This window comes from Panthera pardus, unplaced genomic scaffold (genome assembly GCF_024362965.1).
Source record: "Panthera pardus isolate Hobbes unplaced genomic scaffold, ASM2436296v1 HiC_scaffold_27, whole genome shotgun sequence".
In the NCBI taxonomy this organism is placed as follows: Eukaryota; Metazoa; Chordata; class Mammalia; order Carnivora; family Felidae; genus Panthera; species Panthera pardus.
Window position 1 is genome coordinate 3,324,925 of NW_026526843.1, and position 19,529 is coordinate 3,344,453.

The following is a 19,529-nucleotide window of genomic DNA, read 5'->3' on the forward strand; positions in this document are numbered from 1 at the left end:
AGTGAGACATAATTTCATACCCACAAAAGTGGAAAAATGTTTTCAGTGACAATACTGAGTGCTGGAAGATATGGAGAAATAGGAACCTTCATATACCACTTGTAGAAAGTATAAAGTAGTTGTTATGGACTGAATGCTTTGTGTTCCCTCAAATTTATACGTTGAAATCCCTACTCCTCAATGGGTTAGTATTTGGAGGTGAGGCCTTTGGGAGGTGATTGGGTGGAGCCATCATGATTGAGATTAGTGTCCTTATAAAAGAGGTCCCTCTGATCTCTCTAGCCCATATATATACATATATATGTATATATATATATATTATTAGAGAGAGAGAAAGAAAGAGAGAGAATGAATGAGTGGCTGAGAGGGGCAGAGGGAGGGGCAGAATCTTCAACAGGTGTCACTCTCAGTGCTGAGCCCAATGCAGGGCTCAATCCCATGATCCTAGGATCATGAACTGAGCCAAAATCAGGAGTTGGACACTCAACTGTCTGTGCCAGCCAGGCACCCCTCTAGCCTTCTTTTCTACTATATATGGATACATAAGTTGGCAGTCTGAAACTTGGAAGAGAGCCCTCACCAGAACCTGACCATGCTGGCACCCTGATCTCAGAGTTCCAATCTCCAGAACTATGAGAAATAATTTTCTGTTGTTTATAAGACACCCAGTCTATGGTACTTGTTACAGCAGCCCCAACTCTAAGACAGTGGAATGACAACTTTGAAGAACAACTTGGGTGTGTCTTATAAAGTTGAAAGATGCATATGCTCTGCAATCCAGTATTGTCACTTCAAGGTGGGAACCTTATACACACCCAGAAGAAGACATATACAATGATGTATATTGGAGTACTTTTTGTAATAATGGAAACTGAGAAGAAACCTACAAAATTTATCAACAAGGACATGGAGAAATAAAATGAAATACTCTATAGCTATTAAAATGAATAGGTATGTATATCAATACAGATAATTCTCAGAAATAGAGTGGAAAATGCAAGTTGATTAATGACATGGATAGTGTGATATAAATTTTGTAAATATTAAAATTCTGCTAAATACTATTTCTAGGTGCATGCATTTGTACAAATACATGAATGGGAAGGACTTATATCAACTTCAGGATGGTAGTTCTGCAGGGGAGGAAGGGAGGATAATGTGATCAGGGAAGGGCACAAAGTAAATTTCAACTGCTAAACCATATTTGTATTTTTAAAGGATTGGAAACAAATATGGAAAATATTAATGTTTGGTAAATCTGTATGGTGGGCATAACTGTATACCCTGTTCTTCTCTGTATTTGAAGTTTTTCACAATATATTACTTTTATAAAAGAATGAAGAAGTACATTTCCTTTACAACTATAAATATTCACTTTGATCAAAAGCTAAAGTTAGCTATATGGTAGAAATTATGTCAACTCTGAGCCCTGTTTTGTCACCCATCAGCTTATGCAGTCCAAATTGAGAGTTGGGCTTAGGTGCCCTTTTCATTTTAGATAAAGTCCCATAAAGAGATAAGCATATGTAATTACATATTATAAACTTTCACTATATATACTGTCAAGTGCATACCAGGATCACATTTTAAATCATTCATTTGTGTTCCTCAAAAAGTGATAGCACCTGCAGACATTAGCTCTGTATTCAGGCCAGTGAGATGGTTCATTACGCCCTATTGCTAATTACATACAATGTTCTTTACTTTCACGTGAACTTTGATGTGCTTGCATTAGGTCCAGGTATTACCTGGGAGGGTAAACTGTTTTTAGTTTGAGGAAAACACAAGGCAGCTGCCTGATGCTTTGAAAATAGTATAGAAAAATTCTTAAAAGTCAACAAGAAATAGTTCAAACATACAGGGTTGAAAACTATTTAGTATCCAGAGCTCAGAGAAGAAGGAAATCCTAGAAAATTGGGGAGGGAAATTATTTCAACTAAGTTTAGAAAGTGACTTACATGGTCTTAAAAATTGTTTATAAATAAATGGTCACTAAATCACATAGATGAGTGATTTCCGAATCTATGCTAATATCAGAAAATTATACATGCTTGCTGGGCTTATATAGATAAAACAGACTTGCATTGGTGGACACAATTCCCTACTAATAAACTAATTAACCCAGCCAAAATGCAGAAACTCATTAAAAGCATTTAAATTCATGTTAAATGCAAATGTGCAATTATCTGCAATTGTGATAACCAAAATAAACAACACTCAGAACCATAAGAAGGCCCTAATAAAACATTTGAAATTGAGAACTTGACTTGTAGGAGTTAGAAAAGAAATCAAAGAGCAAAATCAGTTCATACTAAGGCAGGGTTTCATTTATACAGTGTATCCAGGAACAGAGCCAATAATCCACAAAGTTTGAAAAGCCATGAAGTTCCTCCAAATTTAGGTAGAGGCACCTATAAATTGGCTGATTCTAAATGGGATAAACACTCCAAAATACTAAGTGCAGTGATACCCCTCTGCAGTGATATTCCTCTGGAATATTCTTCCCTACTCATCTTTGCAAGGCTACAATTACTCATTCTTCAAGTCTTACCTGTCACTTCCATGGGAAGTCTTTCCACCTTCTCTACCCTCCACATCTCAGGTTCTGTACTCCTGCTTGGTATTCTATTACACTCTGACAATCACCTATTACATACAGCACTTAAACTTTATTTTAACTGTCTGTCATCTCCCTTACTAGATCATAAGCTCATGAGCCAGGAATCAGTCCTGTCTTGATTCTTATAATTTTCATCCAGAAAAGAAAGCACAGTACCTGGCCCATAGTAGGAACTTGACAAATATTTGTTGAATATATTAATGAGTGCATAGATGGATGCATAGATAGCCAGATGTAAGTATATTAACGTGTTGATCAATTCTATACAGAGCAAGGTAACCATTTTTTTTTTTTTTAATTTTTGGGACAGAGAGAGACAGAGCATGAACGGGGGAGGGTCAGAGAGAGAGGGAGACACAGAATCGGAAACAGGCTCCAGGCTCCGAGCCATCAGCCCAGAGCCTGAAGCGGGGCTCGAACTCACGGACCGCGAGATCGTGACCTGGCTGAAGTCGGACGCTTAACCGACTGCGCCACCCAGGCGCCCCAAGGTAACCATTTTTTAAAAGTATATTAGTTTACATGAGGGTCTGTGTCTATATGTTTCTTTAAATCTGATGGTGATGGAGTATGTTACACATGTATTTCTGGAGAGGGAAGGACTTTGTAAAAACACAAAAACGAGTATGCCTAAATAATTCCTGAGGAGTCATAATTTTTCAGATTTATGTATTTATGCTCAAACTGCTTCCATCCATGTTTCATTTATTCTTACAACCTCCAAGCAAAATAGATAAGGACAGATATTATCATTGTCATTTTTCTGAAGAGGAAATGGATTAAGAAGTAAAGTGAATTTGTCCAACTGCAAATGATATCACAATATCTAAGCTGATGCTCCAGCCACTACAATAATGTATCCTAGTAAGATCACAATTACTATCACAATCTTTTCAGAGCTAGAGAAAGAGATATGAGCAAATATCTGAGACAGAAAGAAAGCCCATAATTCATAGTGACAAATCTGCTTGGCAGGCACCTTGTAAAAGAAATTTAGCTTCTGCGTTTAACTAGCACATACAAGGGGATATTAGGACAGGGATGGAAGTTTACTTTTTGTCTAAGTTCATAAAGTCTTGCATTGATATTGGTCATAAACATTCAGTTTAGTAGATGATAAGATGAAATGCATTTAACAAGAATGACCAAGATTTCAGCTTGAAGAATTAAATATGATATTTTTCTGAACTATAATTGATAAGAAAAAAGTTGAGTCTAATTTATGTTTGTAATTAATACCATGTGGAAAACAACATTGAGATTAAAACATCGATATTAATTGAAATCCTTTATGAGCCTTATAAATGATCTAGTTTGATAACCGGTACACGAAAGCATTGGAATGAGCTGCTCTCCCCCATATCTCTTTTCCTTAAAAAAAAAAATCAATGTAACTCAGTAGGGTGTTTTCAAACGTAGGAAGCAAAGTAGGTGCTGCTTCCAAAGCAGTTTTTTGAGTGTCAGATATGAATGAGATTTTATTACATTTTCAGCCTCACATGATGCCTTTCCATCAAGGAGCTCAAGGGCCTCAAAAGAACAGCCACTTCCCTGGAGCTTGATCAGCAGGGGCCCATGGAAGGTGCCTTTGTCCAGAAATGAAAGGCAATGGTGACCTTCTTAGAGCAGAGGAGACCAGGCATACTACCGTTTTGGGCTCTATTAACCTGTTCTCACTGACAGACAATATTCAAATTCTAAAGGAAGATTTCAACGTTAAAATAAATCTGTGTTTACAATATTGATTGTAACAAATCACAGTGTGCACTCCTTTATTCTAGTCCTTCTAGCTTCACCTTGTCTCTAATGCACTGGTTGATACTGCTTTTTCTTTCAGGTTTTTCTCTCCGATGGGCTGCTTGTTGCTCCTCTGTGCTTCAGGAAAGTAACAAGTAACAGGGACAAAGGTTACCTATACCTCAAGAACTGACGTAACAAGGTAAATATTAGGGCATGGTAACATAATCATAATAATTGCTTTCATTAAATCCCAACTGTGTGCCGAGCCCTGTACTATCACGTACTTCACACGCACTACCTCATTTGATTTTCTCCCACAGACTATCAGATAAATATTACTATTGTCTTCATTTTGTGGAAGAGGAACATGAATACCAGCTCATTAATTTATTTACCCAAGATCCCAGAGCTAAGTAAATGGCAGGCTCAGGATTTAAACCAAGGCCCATCTGACACAAGGCCCATCTGGTCCCGAAATCAGTTTGCTATGCCACACTGCCAACCTGAAACAAAATGATGTACTCTAAATATGGTGTCAGGTGGTATGCGTGCTTGCAAGCAGAAGAAATTCCAAGCTTTCAGGCATTTTACGGCTGAATGGATGATGTAGAACTAGAACTTATTTGGGGTAATGGCTAACATTTGTTGAGGGCATAGTATAGGTGCTGTTCTAAGAGTGTCACATGCATTGACTCATTTAATCACTACAATACCCTACTAAGTATATATGTGGCATTTTAATGCCCATTGCAAAGATGAAAAAGATGGCACTGAAAGGTAAAATGACTTACTCAAGGTCACACAGCTGTGAAGGGGTGGAGCTAGAATCCAAATCCAAGCAGTCTGGCTCCAGAGTATACACGCTTAATCACAACACTATATTAATGAGAAATTGGTTGAGATTAGGAATTGTCCCAAGGAAAAAAAATAATCACACAGTTTCAGAGCCAGAAAGAACCTTAAAGATTATTTAGTCCAACCGTCTTATCTTACCAATGAGAAAAGGGAGGCAGAGCAAGTTTAACCGACTTACCTAAAGTCACATGGTTTGCAAGTAGCTTGAGCCTGCACTACAGCCTGGGTCTTCTCAACCCCAGTCAAGTGTCCATCCCATTCTACCATGCTAAGCTCTTCCAGATATACTCATATGGCAAAATAGGAGTAGACTTCAGCTAAACTGCCTTTTCTGGACCTGGACCTGAGCTATTGAACATGACTGGAGAAAATTCACATAGCTGAGTTGCTGGGCTTTACTTTCATTTAAAGTATTTCCAATCACAAGCCTCAACTGAGCACTCATCTTTGCCCCGCAATGCTCCTTCTGCATTAAGCTTGCTTTCCCATTCTTCCAATTGACTATGACATATCTTCACTTCTCTCCTCAGTCCTTCTATATATTTCCCACTCCTCTCCCGCTTCCTGCCTTTAGCTGATGATCTTGCCTCGTACTTTGTGGAGAAAACAAAAGCCATCAGAAAGAGCTTTCTCCTCTTCCCACCACCAAATCTACACAGTGACCTACATCTTTATCTATTCTTTCTCTTCTGCCTTGTTGAGATGGAAAGAGCATCCCCCAATCCCATCTTCCCTCGCCTGCTCAAAGACTTTGCTCCTGTCTAGATTCCTTTACTTCATCATCACTTCTCCCTTTCTACTGGAAGTCAGCCTTGACTTCTACTGTTTCAACATCCCATACTTCCCAACCAGTAGTAGATCCTGCCTTTTGATTATAACTTCAAAATCCATGTTGAATTTCTCCATTTCTCTTCATCTTTGCTACCATCATTTTTATCGATGTCAGCATTTTTTCTTACCTAGTCTCCTGCAATAAATGAATAATCTAATTGGCCGTTGTGCTTCCATTCTTGTCCACCTTTTAACTCACTGTCCACAAACAGCCAAAGTAGTCTTTACAAAAAAATATATAAGAGTTCACATTACTCCTGTGCTTAAAACCTTTCTATGGATTCCCACTGTTTTTAGAATAAAATCCAAATTTTAAAACCCCAATTCTTGAGGCCTATAAACTCTGTATGATGTGGCACCATTTACCTCTTCCGACTTTATTTATATTTATATATGCCATGTTCCCTCTCCTCAACTATGCTGGGTTTCCCTCTGTTCCTGCAACACACCAAACCTTTCTTGCTTTAACCTGTGCCTGCTGTTTCCTAGGCTATTTGTGCATCAGACGCCTTCTCCTCCATCACACTTCAGCCCGAAATGCATCTTTTTAGAGAAATCTTCCTTCTGTGATATCTAAGTAGGCCCTGACATTTTTTTCTCTTCCATAGTTGTCCTCATACTTAACCACCATCAGTAAGAATTTTATGTATGTAGGGGCAACTGGGTGGCTCAGTCAGTTAAGCATCCAACTTCAGTTCAGGTAATGATCTCATGGTTCCTGAGTTCAAGCCCCATGTCAGGCTTTGTGCTGACAGCTCAGAGCCTGGAGCCTGCTCTGGATTCTGTGTCTCCCTCTCTCTGCCCCTCCCCTGCTCACATTCTGTATCTCTGTCTCTCTCTCTCTCTCTCAAAAATAAACATTAAAAAAAGAATTCTATGTATGTATTCATATATTTCTGTTCACTCATCTGCCTTGAAGTTCAATGATAGCAGGACCTTTGTATATCTTTCATTTACTGTTGTATTTACAATATCTAATGGAGTATCTGGCACCAAGCAGGTGCTCAATAATTTTTTGCTGAATTATGGAATGAATTAATTAATCCCTGGATCCTATTGAAAAATACCTGAAACAATGATCAAATGGGGAGAGACAGAGTCCTTAGAATAAACCAAAAAAGGAAAAAGTCAAGAAGTCAAGAGTTCTTCTTTAGGTCCTCTATAGTCACTAACACATTACTATCAAATAAAGATACTCTGAACAGGGGAAAATAACTCTGACTTCTCTAGGAAAAGAATCTAACTGGTTTCATGATTCCAAATCCTTTACTAAACTGTAGTCATCAGATTCTGATCTTCGTGATGATCCCTTTCTGAATGAAATTAAAAAAATAATCTGCATACATTACCCAGATGAGGAACAGGATCTTGAGGTTGTTAACTATACAAGGCTTTCTTTGTCAAATATGCTCTTTCTCACTATACATACTTGAACAGAAAGCGAGAGTTACATTTTACTTAGTTATTTTTACCTCAAGTCATTTATTCCTCTGCTAAGTAGTTTATCGATTCTTCAACATCAATTTAGAGCTGGAGTTTACAGCACTCCCATCAGAAACCTTATAGTGCTCAAAATAAATGTCTTGCCCGAACAACACCATGTCAGTTGTTGAAGATGTAACTCAGGAAAACAAATGCACCTAAAGGTAGAAACTAAATACAGATATCCCCTTATACATGCACAGTTGGGATGTGACCTTTCTTACAAGAAAAAATAAAAGAAAGAAATCTATAACATATAGAAAATTCAGTAGTATAAGGAGTCTAATAAGGAAAACAGTAGAATTCACTATAGTACATTACCTCCCACTAATGTTCCATAACAGTTATTTTAGACAGGAAGCATAAGCTTGCCAAATGTTCTACATTTCCTGTACTAGTTTCACATCCTACACATCTAGCCTAGTATTAAAAATATTGTCCATGATATTTTGCTTCCTGGCTTCTGGAGTGGGAGCCTCCAAAATCTGCCTATAAACCTTTTGGGATTCAAATTCCAACTTTCATCCTGTAGAAAGCATATCTGCCACACATACCACCCCCTTCTAGAGAAACGTTGGTTATGCTCAAATGCTTTGGGATTACGAGTGAGAAAGTCTTGAATTACATATCTAAGTATAACCCATTAGCTGATGGGCCAGAAAAGCACAAGAAAGACACAACTGTTTTAACAGTTTCACCCCAACTGTAAGTATTCACGTGTAATGACACATATAGAAGAGCACAAAATTTCCTTTTCACCCTAGAAGCAAAACAGGTGTTAAATGTTCTTGAGTCTTAGCACTGTACACTTAAAATAACTACCTTATACATTGATTTGGAGTTGCAACTCATCTAAGACACTTAGGGGATTCCCAAAAGTGCACCAGAATTTGGGAATATATAAAATTATAATTACTTTCCATTCTTTTTCTCCAATTTCCTCATAATTGCTCATCCTGATATAGCCCTATATGCTTTAAGGGATGAAGGAAAGGGGCTTAACACACTGGATGGTATTTCAAAACTGCATAACCAGGCAGGGTCATTCATTCAATAAGTATTTATTGAGTGTTAGGTGCTAGGCACTGTTCTAGAGGCTGGCATAACAAGCCCACAGAGGGGTTGCACAGGTTCAAATGAGCATAAGACAGTAACAAGAGAGAAGGGTTTCTGATTTCTAAGGTTGTTCCTTTTTTGTTTGTAGTCAGGCAATGGAACAGCAACCATAGGCTGTACATAGCAGGTAAGATGTCAAATGGGGAGCCTCTTCCTTAGGACTACCTTGCTTCCTTCCTAATTCCAGCATAGAATAACTCAGGACTAGGGAAAGGAGAGTCAAAAAAATTAAGGCAATTTTTTTCCGAGTAACTAAGGTAAATGGAACACTCTAAAGGCAGCCATCCAAACCATCCCTGCCACAAGCCCAGGTCTCTCTGCTTCACATCTTGGGTTTAAGATCCTCCTTCACCTTTTTCTCCCCATTACTCCAATGCAACAGTCAGGCAGTTCACATATACAATTATCTTTACTCTGGTGGGAGGAAAGCTTAAAGTAAATTTCCATGCAGATCATTCATTCAACCAATATTTAGTGAGCACCTACTATGAGCCAAGGATGGCCCTTGGTGCTGGGGATACAGCAGTAAACAGATGATCAGTGCTACTCTGATGGAGTTCACAATTTAAATGGGGGTTGTTAAGGTAAGTTACAGTCAATTTTACAATAACTACATAGTTTCATACTGGTTCAAGTGATTACACAGTCCCTTCTTGTTCCTCCTTTCTTTGGCTTCTACTCTAGAGCCCAACCTTTGCACCTATGTGTTCTTGCTGCTTTTTGATGTTTCTATACTCCACTTCCACTCTGAGGTCTAGCCTAAAGGCTCAGCTGCCTCCACTCCCCTCTCAGGTCCTCAGTCACACCCTCTGTAGTTGAGATTATCTCTAATGAACAGAACTCTTCTTGCAATGGTTCCTCATCTTTCTTACACCATGGTGACAGCAATTTGACCAAAATTACCAGGGCATTCACTGGGCTCTGGCTTCTCATCTTGGGAATCTCTGATTAGCCGTTCCTTAGCCTCTTAGTTGAGCTTCCAGCTCCATTTACAAATCCTTGCTTTCCTTTGTTCCTCTCTAATCTCTTCTTTTTATTTACTTTGTACCTCTATTTTTTCCTGACAAATATTTCTCACCCAAGTTGAGAAAGAAAGATAGTTGGGAATATGAAACACCACAGTCCAATTTAAATAAATCTGTTTTAAAAAATCTGGATTGTCAAAGATAATTTGAAAAAGAAAGCCTCTGGGGCCAGGTACCATGTCTTCATAAGACTCTGATCTCATATATACACAGTTGCTTCCTGTGGAATTTCTGCAAGCTGTTCTTTAAAATAATTGTGCTGTGTGTTTCTGGGTTCTTATGGGGTTTTAACATTTTGAAACCACAGGAGCAAACAGAAAAATTTTAAATGTGATTACTCAGTAGTCAAATAAAATGTTATAAGAAATTTCTCCATTTTTTTCCTACCCTCCAATTTTTTCCTTCCCATCTGAAATACAAAACAAGTTGAAAATATTTCAGTCCAAAGGGTAATTTTATGAAAAAGATAAGCACCTAGAAACAGGCTTATAATGAAAGAATCTCCTCCACCACAGAGCAACACTAATGTAATTCAATAAAGTTTATAAAACCATTCCTGCCAATCAAAATCTAGAAAAGACAATTTCCTGTTTGTGGAAATAGATGTGATACTGAACAGAACCAAATTAGGTTGCAATTAGCTTAGAAAAAAAACCTGATACACTAGACTCAGGTTAGCTTAAAAAAATGTTGCTGCATTTTAACACATTTGCATACTAGTTTAATAAAATTAAGATTTCCAAGAGAAATCTTAGGGAGTAGGGAGGGGGAGCTGAATGAGTTATACATAAAAAAAAAAGCTATATATAAGTAAAAATAGTAAGCATTTCGCTGAGAGTTTACTATGTGCAGGGCACTTTCCAAAGTCCTTTATATATGGTTTCTCATTTCCTTCTCACCATAATTTTAACAGGTGGGTGTTATTATTTCAGTTTTACAGATGAGTCAGCCAAAGCTCAGAGATTAAGTTAGATGTGTAAATTCATTCAAGGGATAAAATTCAGACCCAGGTCTACTCTTAACTGTTAGGCTATGTTGCCATTCATAGAGTATATAACAGACATACCCATATAATATATAGTTATATATCATATATATGAGCATTTATAACAGGTAACTCCTGAATGAATTAGCTAGGCATGAAGCAGCATGACATAGCAGAAAAAGCACTTGATCAGGAGTCCTGAGACCTAAGTTCTGCTCTAGGCTCTGAAACTAAGTAGCTGTATGGCTTCAGATGAGTCATTCAACATCTCTGGGCCTCAGTTTCCCCATCTATAAAACAAGAATATCAAGATAAAGATTCTATAACATCCCATTTAGTTCTGCCATTCTATTATTCCGCTGACAATAAGTTATATTGTATGTATTACAATGAATGTTTTGCCTTTGGGGATAATATACACTGAAAGCAACTTGAGAAAGAGATTCTGCTAAAAAGTGTACCCTTGACACAGCAGATCTGCTAGAAAGAGGGAGATGATTTCAAAAGGAGAACCTTTTTTGTGATCATAAATGGAGCTGCCTTCATAGTCTTTGAACTCTCCTTCACCATCAGCCAAAGAGAAGCTTCAGTTAATCTTCACTAAAGATGACAGTCTGCAAGTATTTTGGACCTCCAGGTCGAGGCTAAGTTGGCAAGAACTAAATGGAGAGAAAACCATTTTACAGGGTCACCGCTAAGCCCAGAATCATGGAATTTCTGAAGAAAGTGTTTATGGGTGACTAAATCAAAGGCCTCAGTTAGGTCAATAAAAATGGTTCTAATATAAACCTCACACATTGTTTCTGAAATATCATTGGTGCTTTTAGTAAAGTTAAATTGAGAGGAAGGCTAGCTGTGAAACATAACTAGACCACAGTCAGCGAATTCCCTTCTCTAGGGGATTGAGCATTTGGGAATTTTATAAAAACTTCACCTAACTTTGGCAACACACACTGGATCACCATCAGTATAGATGGATTCTGATTTTTGATCCTTTCTACAATGCACAATGCCAAATTGATTAGTGAGTCTCCAGAAAGAATGGACACATTCAAAAACTCAGTTGGCCTTCTACAGGGATTCCAGCCAGTTTGAGGAGCAACTGATTGAAAAGCCTTAAGTTTTTATGTTTGTATTTCTCTAGAGCAGCTCTTGACTAGCTTCTCTCTGCCCCATTGCCTTCCCAGGTGACAACCCACTGTCATCTTTGCCATAGGATGTGATAAGCCATACTCCTAGCTGCCTTTCCAATTCTCGCAAAAGCCACTGAGCAAAGGAGGTTAATGATAGTGTCTTCTCACTTCTACTACTCACAGTAATGGAATTCCTAAAGAGCTCATTTTTCTTGTGAAATGCTTTATTTTAGAAAGGTAGCCAAAGAAAGGTAAAGGAAGGCTGAGGGAGAGGGAGGAAGGGTTAGCTATTTAGCTCTATCTGTGGGTTATTTTCCTCATGGCATGGTACATTTGTATTTTTAAATTAAATGAAACCCTTTGTGCTCTAGGTGAGAATGCTATATAAATCACAGATGGCTTTTGTAATTGGCCAATATTAGAAATACAAAGGTGTCTGAATGAATAGATAAATGACATTATCATAAGATTGGAAAGGGAAGAACCATATGGCAAGTTAATGCAAGGAATTATTAAGATAAAGTGAAAGAGTTGGAATTTGAAAGTGGGTACTAAATTCATTTGGATTATAAACTGTTGCAATTAGAAAAGAAACCCTGGAGGCTAATCAATTTTCATTAATGGATTTCTTTTGACCTTGCCCAGTGATTTCTCAATTTGTTCTTGAAACAAACCCTTGAAACAGCTTCTCTCCATTTGACAGGCCAGGGCATTAATTTATACTTCACCTGTGCCCATAGCTCATATACATAGTAACAGAAGTAAAGCCTGTCCAACTGTGAGCTCTGAGTACCCAACTAAGTCCACAAAAGGCCCAGAAAGGGCATGGCTGCTCCCTAACCAGTAGATGTACCAACTTAGATTCATATAATTTTAGAGTTGAAATGGGTCTTTGAGTTTATCTCATTCTTAATATGTATTCTTACACTTAACTTTGTGTTAGGAGGTATGGTCATAGGGTTGTATAAGAGTAAAAGGAGAAGTACACAAAGTGCCTGGCACACAGTAGGTACTTAAAAATACGTCAATTTCCTTCCTATTCTCCATGTCTAAGTTTTCTCTTTTCCAGGCACAAAGTCCCAGTTTCTAACCTTTCTTAATATGACAGGTTTTCCAGCCCCTGACCATCTTTGTTTTATTCTAGTTTGTCAAGTGTTTTTCTAAGATGTACTGCCTGGGATAGAAAGCATTATTCCAGAAGTGTGACACATGTGTGCCACGTGGAGTAGAGTGGGACTTCAATCTTAAAGTTTCTTTAATCTTGGGAAGATACAGCTCAGCTACAGGCATATGTGGGCAAGGCAGGGTTGAGGTGTATTCTCTTATCATCATGATTCTTTTTGCTCATTGATTTCCTTTTTCCTGGCCCACAGGCAAATGAGTGATGGATTCCATCAAAACTTCAAGTTACTTATTGAATCAGAGCAGTTGTATTGGCCAGATCCAGTAGCTCTTTCCTGGGACTCTGCTTTCGTAGCAGGTTGTGATGCATAATAATGCAGCCAATCTAATTCCTGCCACATATACTGACGGGCATTACTGCCAGAGTGCCTCTTCCAATCCATTTTATGTGGTTGTTTTCCTAAGTAACTTATTGAATTAAAAAGATAATAATTTTAATCTTATTGGTTAGTACTGATGAAGCACTTCCAGGCATAGAGAGAGGTAGAGTGTATGCTTTGAAAGTACAAGGGTGGAGTTCAGTTTCCACCTTTCCAATTTCCTGGAGGCAGTATAGAATACTGAGAAGACCACTAAGCAAGAGTCACAGAACTTGATACAGTGCCCCATCTATGCCACTAACTTAGTATACAATCCTGGGTAAGTCATTTAACTTATATGGATCATAGTTTCCTTATCTGTAAAATGAGAGGGTTGGATCAAGCAAACTGTAATGTCTCTTCTGGATCTAAAAATATATAGTTCTATTCTGTGCCTTATGGCCAATTAAAAAATTGTATTTTCCCACATGATACTTACCTTTTTAATCAGTTATCACTGAAGAATATCCCAGACAAAATGGGGTTTTTAAACAACTTACGTAATTTAAATAGAGAACTGAAACAGGTAACCATTTCTTTTCCCAATCTCTTGCTTATGTAATTTTAAAGCAGTAAACGAAACTGTGTTTTACAAAGATTATCATTATATAGCCAAGCTGAAGTGGAGAATTCAACACCTACAAGTGAGGTACAACAGAGAGAGCTGCATTGAGCAAGTCTGTTTATAATATATTAACCATAGGAAATGGCTTGGAACCTGACCTTGGGTAGACATTCTACTCTTCAGAGTTCAATTTAGTAATATGCTGTGAGAATGTCTGAGTACATAAATCACCCATTATGCTGTGTCAGAGATCATACCATAAGTATGTTTAAAATTTTTGTTATTAATTTAAATCTTAAGGTAGTAGCCAAAATTACTGTAGAACAATGCCTTTTTACTTCTAGTCCATATAAAGTAATTGGTTTATGAGAGATTTCAAAGGTGTAGGCTAATCTTTTGGATAGGCTATACTCTTTTTTACAATCCTCTAAGAAAATAATCTATTAAATCTATAGATACGTTACCCAATAGAAGTCTTAAGTATCAACATTGCTGGTATACTCATTAATAAAAAACATCCCATAAAACATTGATAAAATTTATGGTTTTTTGCTTCTAACTCAAGAAACACCATATTGAGTCATGGACTATGAATTCTGGTATTTGAACTCTGACAATGGCATCACAAGGCTGTTATAAAGGAGAACATGATCCCTTCCCTCTATGATCATACTCTTGAATGTTAAGAATGTTTAGTAAAACACACACACACACACAAGACAACACACACACACACACACACACGCTGGTTGGGGCAGAATTCCTATAGTATCTTACAGAGGATATTCTATTTTCTAGGAGGTATTTATCAGGCAGCACATATGAAAATAAGAAAACCATGAAAAACCTCTATTTTTCAACATTTTGGTATTCTTGTTGGATTCATGCAGTGGCTGAAAGATAAATCCAAAATAGTCGGGGAGGGGGGAACCTTGGCTCACCACAGCATCATTTATACTGATATTTCTAAAGGTCAGAAGAATTTAGGTCCAGGCTCATTTCCCATCGTTAATTCACTCCAACATGACAAATCTTTCCATGATGACGTGGTCTCCCAGTTATCTTCTCTGTGGCTAAAGGGGAAGACACAGAAGAATTTCCAAAGGTCTATGTCATTACTCTGTTTTCCCCAGGTGGGACTCTTGCTGTTATCCCTGAACTATGGCGGAGACACCACGACACAGCAGATGGTAAGAAAAGAGGACCAAAGTTTAAATTAACAACCATCACTACCAACATTAAGCATCCCTTTGAAACAAGGGAAACTGTGAAATCTGAGTCTACATTTCTATTGAAGGTCAACAAAGCATTGCCTTCTTAGGAGAGACAGGGTTTACTGCCTTTCTTAGCATAAATACACCAAGCAAGAACACATCAAGCAGAAGATAATAGTGCATCCCTAATTTAGTAATTGTCATAGGACTCTTTCCTTCTCCTCAATTAAACAGTTAACAGGGAGCTGGGATTCACACAAAGAAATTCGCTCCTCCTCCCTCTTTCCCAGTTTGATTTATGCATAGCCCCCGGAGACACAAATTAATGTCTTCATAGACCAAAAGCCCCAGCTGTTTTGGAAAACCTATGACAAAGCTTAACTAAGGTTCACGCATGCAAACACAAAGCCCCCATAATTACTAAGCTGGGTGTTACGAAGCTGGCTCCTCAATCAAGGGTCTGAAACCAGCCTTATTGCCTCTCTCATTCCCAGCCAGGCAGGCCTGAATACACCTATAGTGCTAATTCAGTATTGCCGGAGGCATTGTGGATCCCGGGTAGATAGACACCTTAAGCAAAACCAAAGAAGAGATATAGAACTATAGGGATTTAAAACCACAATTCATCATTTATTAATATCAGACAGAAGCACTAGAAAACTGTGAAACTCCATTTCTTATAGACCTAATTTCTTTGGTTTATTTGTTCTTTTCTTTTTTGATGGTAAAAAAAGAAATCAGAAAATGGCATGAGACATTTAAAGAAAATTCTAAAAGACACTCTGCACCCTCAATTCTGTCTTAAACGAACAAAAGACAAGCTTCCCCTCCATTCCCCCTCCCCTTGGAAACATGTGGCCTGCACTTGCTGTTCCCACTTCCTCTCCTCTTATTCACTCCTTAATCACTGCATTTTACTAAAACAACCCTTGCAAATGTCAGTAACACTCTTTCTTGCTAAAGCCAGTGACCACTTTTTAGTCCTCATCTTATTCTTTCTCACTGCAGCACTTAACTCTGCTGGCCATTCCTGCTTTCTTGAAGCTCTTCCCTTGCCTTTCTGTGATACCTCCTAACTCTCTAGTTTCTCTTTCTCAGCATCCTTCATGGCCTTCTCTCCCTCTACTCATTTCTGAGATGTCAGTGTTCCACTTTATGCTTCTTTTCTTCTTATTCCACAACCAGAGGCTCTTAATCTAGACATCATAGGGGTGCATGGATGTGCTTCAAGAGGTCTATGAACCTTCTAAAATTGCATGCAGAATTATATATGTAAATTTTATGGGGAGAGGGTCTATAGTTATCAGATACCTAAAGGAGTCTAAGGGCAAATGACCCTCAGACTGGCTCTGGGGATGCCATGATTTCAAATCATATCTCTATATGGGCTGATAACTCTGGTATCTATATCTCCAGTCCGGTTTGTTCTTAGCATGGGCATCTCATGGGGACTTTAAACTTAACCCATTACTTTTACCCAACAATTCTGCTTTTTCTCCCATGTTGTCCATGTCAGTAAACAGCATACAACCCACCTAGCTGTTCAATACAGAAACCTGGAAGTTATGCATATTCTTCCGTTTCCCTTGTTCTCCATATCTAGTAACCAAGTCCTATGGACTCTACCTCCTATCTTAAATGTGAGCCCTTCTTTTCATCCCAATTATCATTATCTCAGTTCAGGTGGATTACTGCAAAGACCTCCTCACATCTCTTTCTGACTCCCATCAACTCCCCAGCTGCAGACAGAGTGATCCTTCCAAAAAACAAATAGGATCATGTCACTTCCTGGCTTAAAGACTTTTCAGCGACTACTTTATCACTCCTAGACTGCAGAACTTCAAACTCCCTGATGTGGCAAATAAGGTCCTTTATGACCTGGCTCCTGCTTATCTCTAGAGTCTCATCCATACACTATAGCAGCCTTAACCAAATCCCTTAACCACCTATGCTCTCAACCCTTAACTACTCTATATTCCCCAGCCATACTGAACTATTTTCAGTTCTTGCCTCGGGGAATGTATATACTTTAACATCAGTCTGGAACACTCTGCCCCACTTTGGCCTGGGTAACCTCTGCCAGGAAGCTATCCCCAGCCACCTAAAGCTGGGTTAGGTGATGCCTTTTCTATTCTCTGCTAGCATCCTCCATGTGATTGCCTATTTCTCAGCTTCTCTAAGTCCCACTAAGGTTTCGTAAATAAACTAAAACCTCCTTGAGGTCAGGGACCATATGGCGTCCTTAGCACCTAGCATAGTGTCTGGCACAAAATAATTGATCAATAAATATATGATGATTAACTAAATGAATCAACGGACAGATGGCAAATCCAGGATGTTGACACCATACTGTTAATTCTCATAATTTTTGCCTTCAGTTTAGTGTAGGAAATAAAACAGTGAACTCCAGAGAAGTCAGCCAATTTAGGCATTAACTCCTTAGGCCTCACTTTCCTCATTTGTATAACTAAGGAAACATTCTCTATGGTCCCTTAGGGCTTGGAAATTCTCTAATTCACTGCTTCCTTAACATATTTGATTCTCTGCCCAAACTCCATTTCAGGCTCTCCGTTCTCTTTCCTACATGCTCCACCCCCATCCAAACAGCACCATGACAATCTGGTTTGACATAAGGCCAGTGTGTGTGTGTGTGTGTGTGTGTGTGTGTGTGTGTGTATGAAAGAGGAGAAGAGGAAGAACGGAAGTGAGGGAGTGAAGGGTAGAGAGGAAGTGAAATGAAAGATAGTGAAGCAGTTTCTGGACATCCCTCCCTTCCCATTTCTATGCTTTGTAAGAAATGATAGCTGGTCTCAAAGGTCTAATTTTAAGATGTTGACAATGTTAAGTTACTATACGGTGACAAAATTCTTGAAATTGTTTAATAACACTCAGAATAGTAAAAACAAACAAAGAAACAAACAAACAAACAAAAAACAGGTAAGGAAAAAGTTAAGGCCAAGTAGATATAAGTTATTTTTAAAGGGTTGAATCCCAGTAACTTGATACATTTTGGTGAATAAGGCTTACTGAAAGTTTAAAAGGAAAGGAAACAACTCTTTTGAAATGAGATACAACCTGAACTATGATCAAGAGAAGTTGAAGAACTATGGTTACAGAAGCATTTGAAGTTACTGCAAAGCTATGGGAATATGTAACAAAAATAACCAGCACTAAGAATATAATAATGCAAGGACCAATCCTCTACTGGTCCCCAGGGCAAGAACCAGATGGCCTAAAAGACCAATTCTCATCTCTTAATTTCTTTGATTGATAAGGAAGGATACGCTTCCATTTAGTTCTCATAAACAGTGACCCCTTTTCTCCTCTGTGGACAATGTTGATGTACTACCACTTTTGCTTGTAGATATTAAACTCGTATTTAATGATATGTGTGCTTGGTAATGTATGTATCCGAAAACTTATGCTGACAAAAATGGCCTTGCATTCATCTATTTGTCTTTCAGTTGCTGCACACAAATATAGCAGGGAAGTGGGGAATTTAAATGCACAGCAGGCAGCTGATATATTTCTCCATAAACTAGTCTACATATCATGGCAAGAGTAGAAGCACAGAAAACCTCAGATGCATTCTTCCCCATAAAGAGGCAAATGAAGCCAAGGGGCAGAATGGTAAGGAGGAAAATGAAAGGCTAAAATGAGATTACTAGTGCACACCCTTTTAAAAACAAATCAAAAGAACATTATCCTTGCCAGTGATGGAGATGGGTTAAACTCTTTCAGTGCAAAGAAAAAAGAAGAGTGTCCACTTTCTAAAGAAAGCCAATAGCATTTTCAACACTGTTAGGTTGATACCATTTCACTTCAGAAGTGGATAGAGTTAGTTTGTCATGTAAAGGTTAAGAGGAAAAAATTAGAATATTTAGAAAAAATAGCAACATACAGAAAAAAAGTGAGCAAACCCTAGCAATGCCCACTGTGCCTAGTGATCTTGGATACCATGGAACTTAGGTAAATAGGTAAATACATAGTTTATAGGGCTACTATATCAATTCTAACTATATCTCACATATAAATATACAACTATATAATTACATTTTGATATATTAATATGTGATAGCCAAGCAGACATCAGAGGGTGGGAAAGCACACCTGAGTCACCCGGATAATAAAGTAGGAAGAAACCACAAGAAACCATGGGAGATCAGGTTGAGAAATCAGAGTCTAACAAAGGAGTCATTCCTTGAAAAATTCTATGTGGGGATACATTCCCACACAGTAATATTTGAAACTGCTGGGAGTAGTCCACATAGGAATATTTTAAAATGCAAAACTAATAATGTACATTTAAGTAGGATTTGTTTTTACAGATATGGAATTTATATATTCAGTTTCTTAGAAATACATTTTTTAAATAAAGTGAGGTATCTCTGTACCACCAAGCTTCATGTGGACTTGCTTTTG

The 19,529-nt window shown here is 38.1% G+C and overlaps 1 protein-coding gene across 10 annotated transcripts in view; it reads right to left on the reverse strand.

Moving 5' to 3' along the window:
• Window positions 1-19,529, reverse strand: part of ENOX2 (ecto-NOX disulfide-thiol exchanger 2) — a 259,494-nt gene that overhangs the window by 186,984 nt on the left and 52,981 nt on the right. For 2 of the 10 annotated variants that reach the window (XM_019426995.2, XM_019426994.2), the window contains exon 3: window positions 5,152-5,236. The exons of the other annotated variants lie outside the window; for them this stretch is intronic. The gene's annotated coding sequence lies outside the window, so the exon portion shown is untranslated. The remainder of the gene's footprint in view (window positions 1-5,151; window positions 5,237-19,529) is intronic. 10 annotated transcript variants of the gene reach the window in all.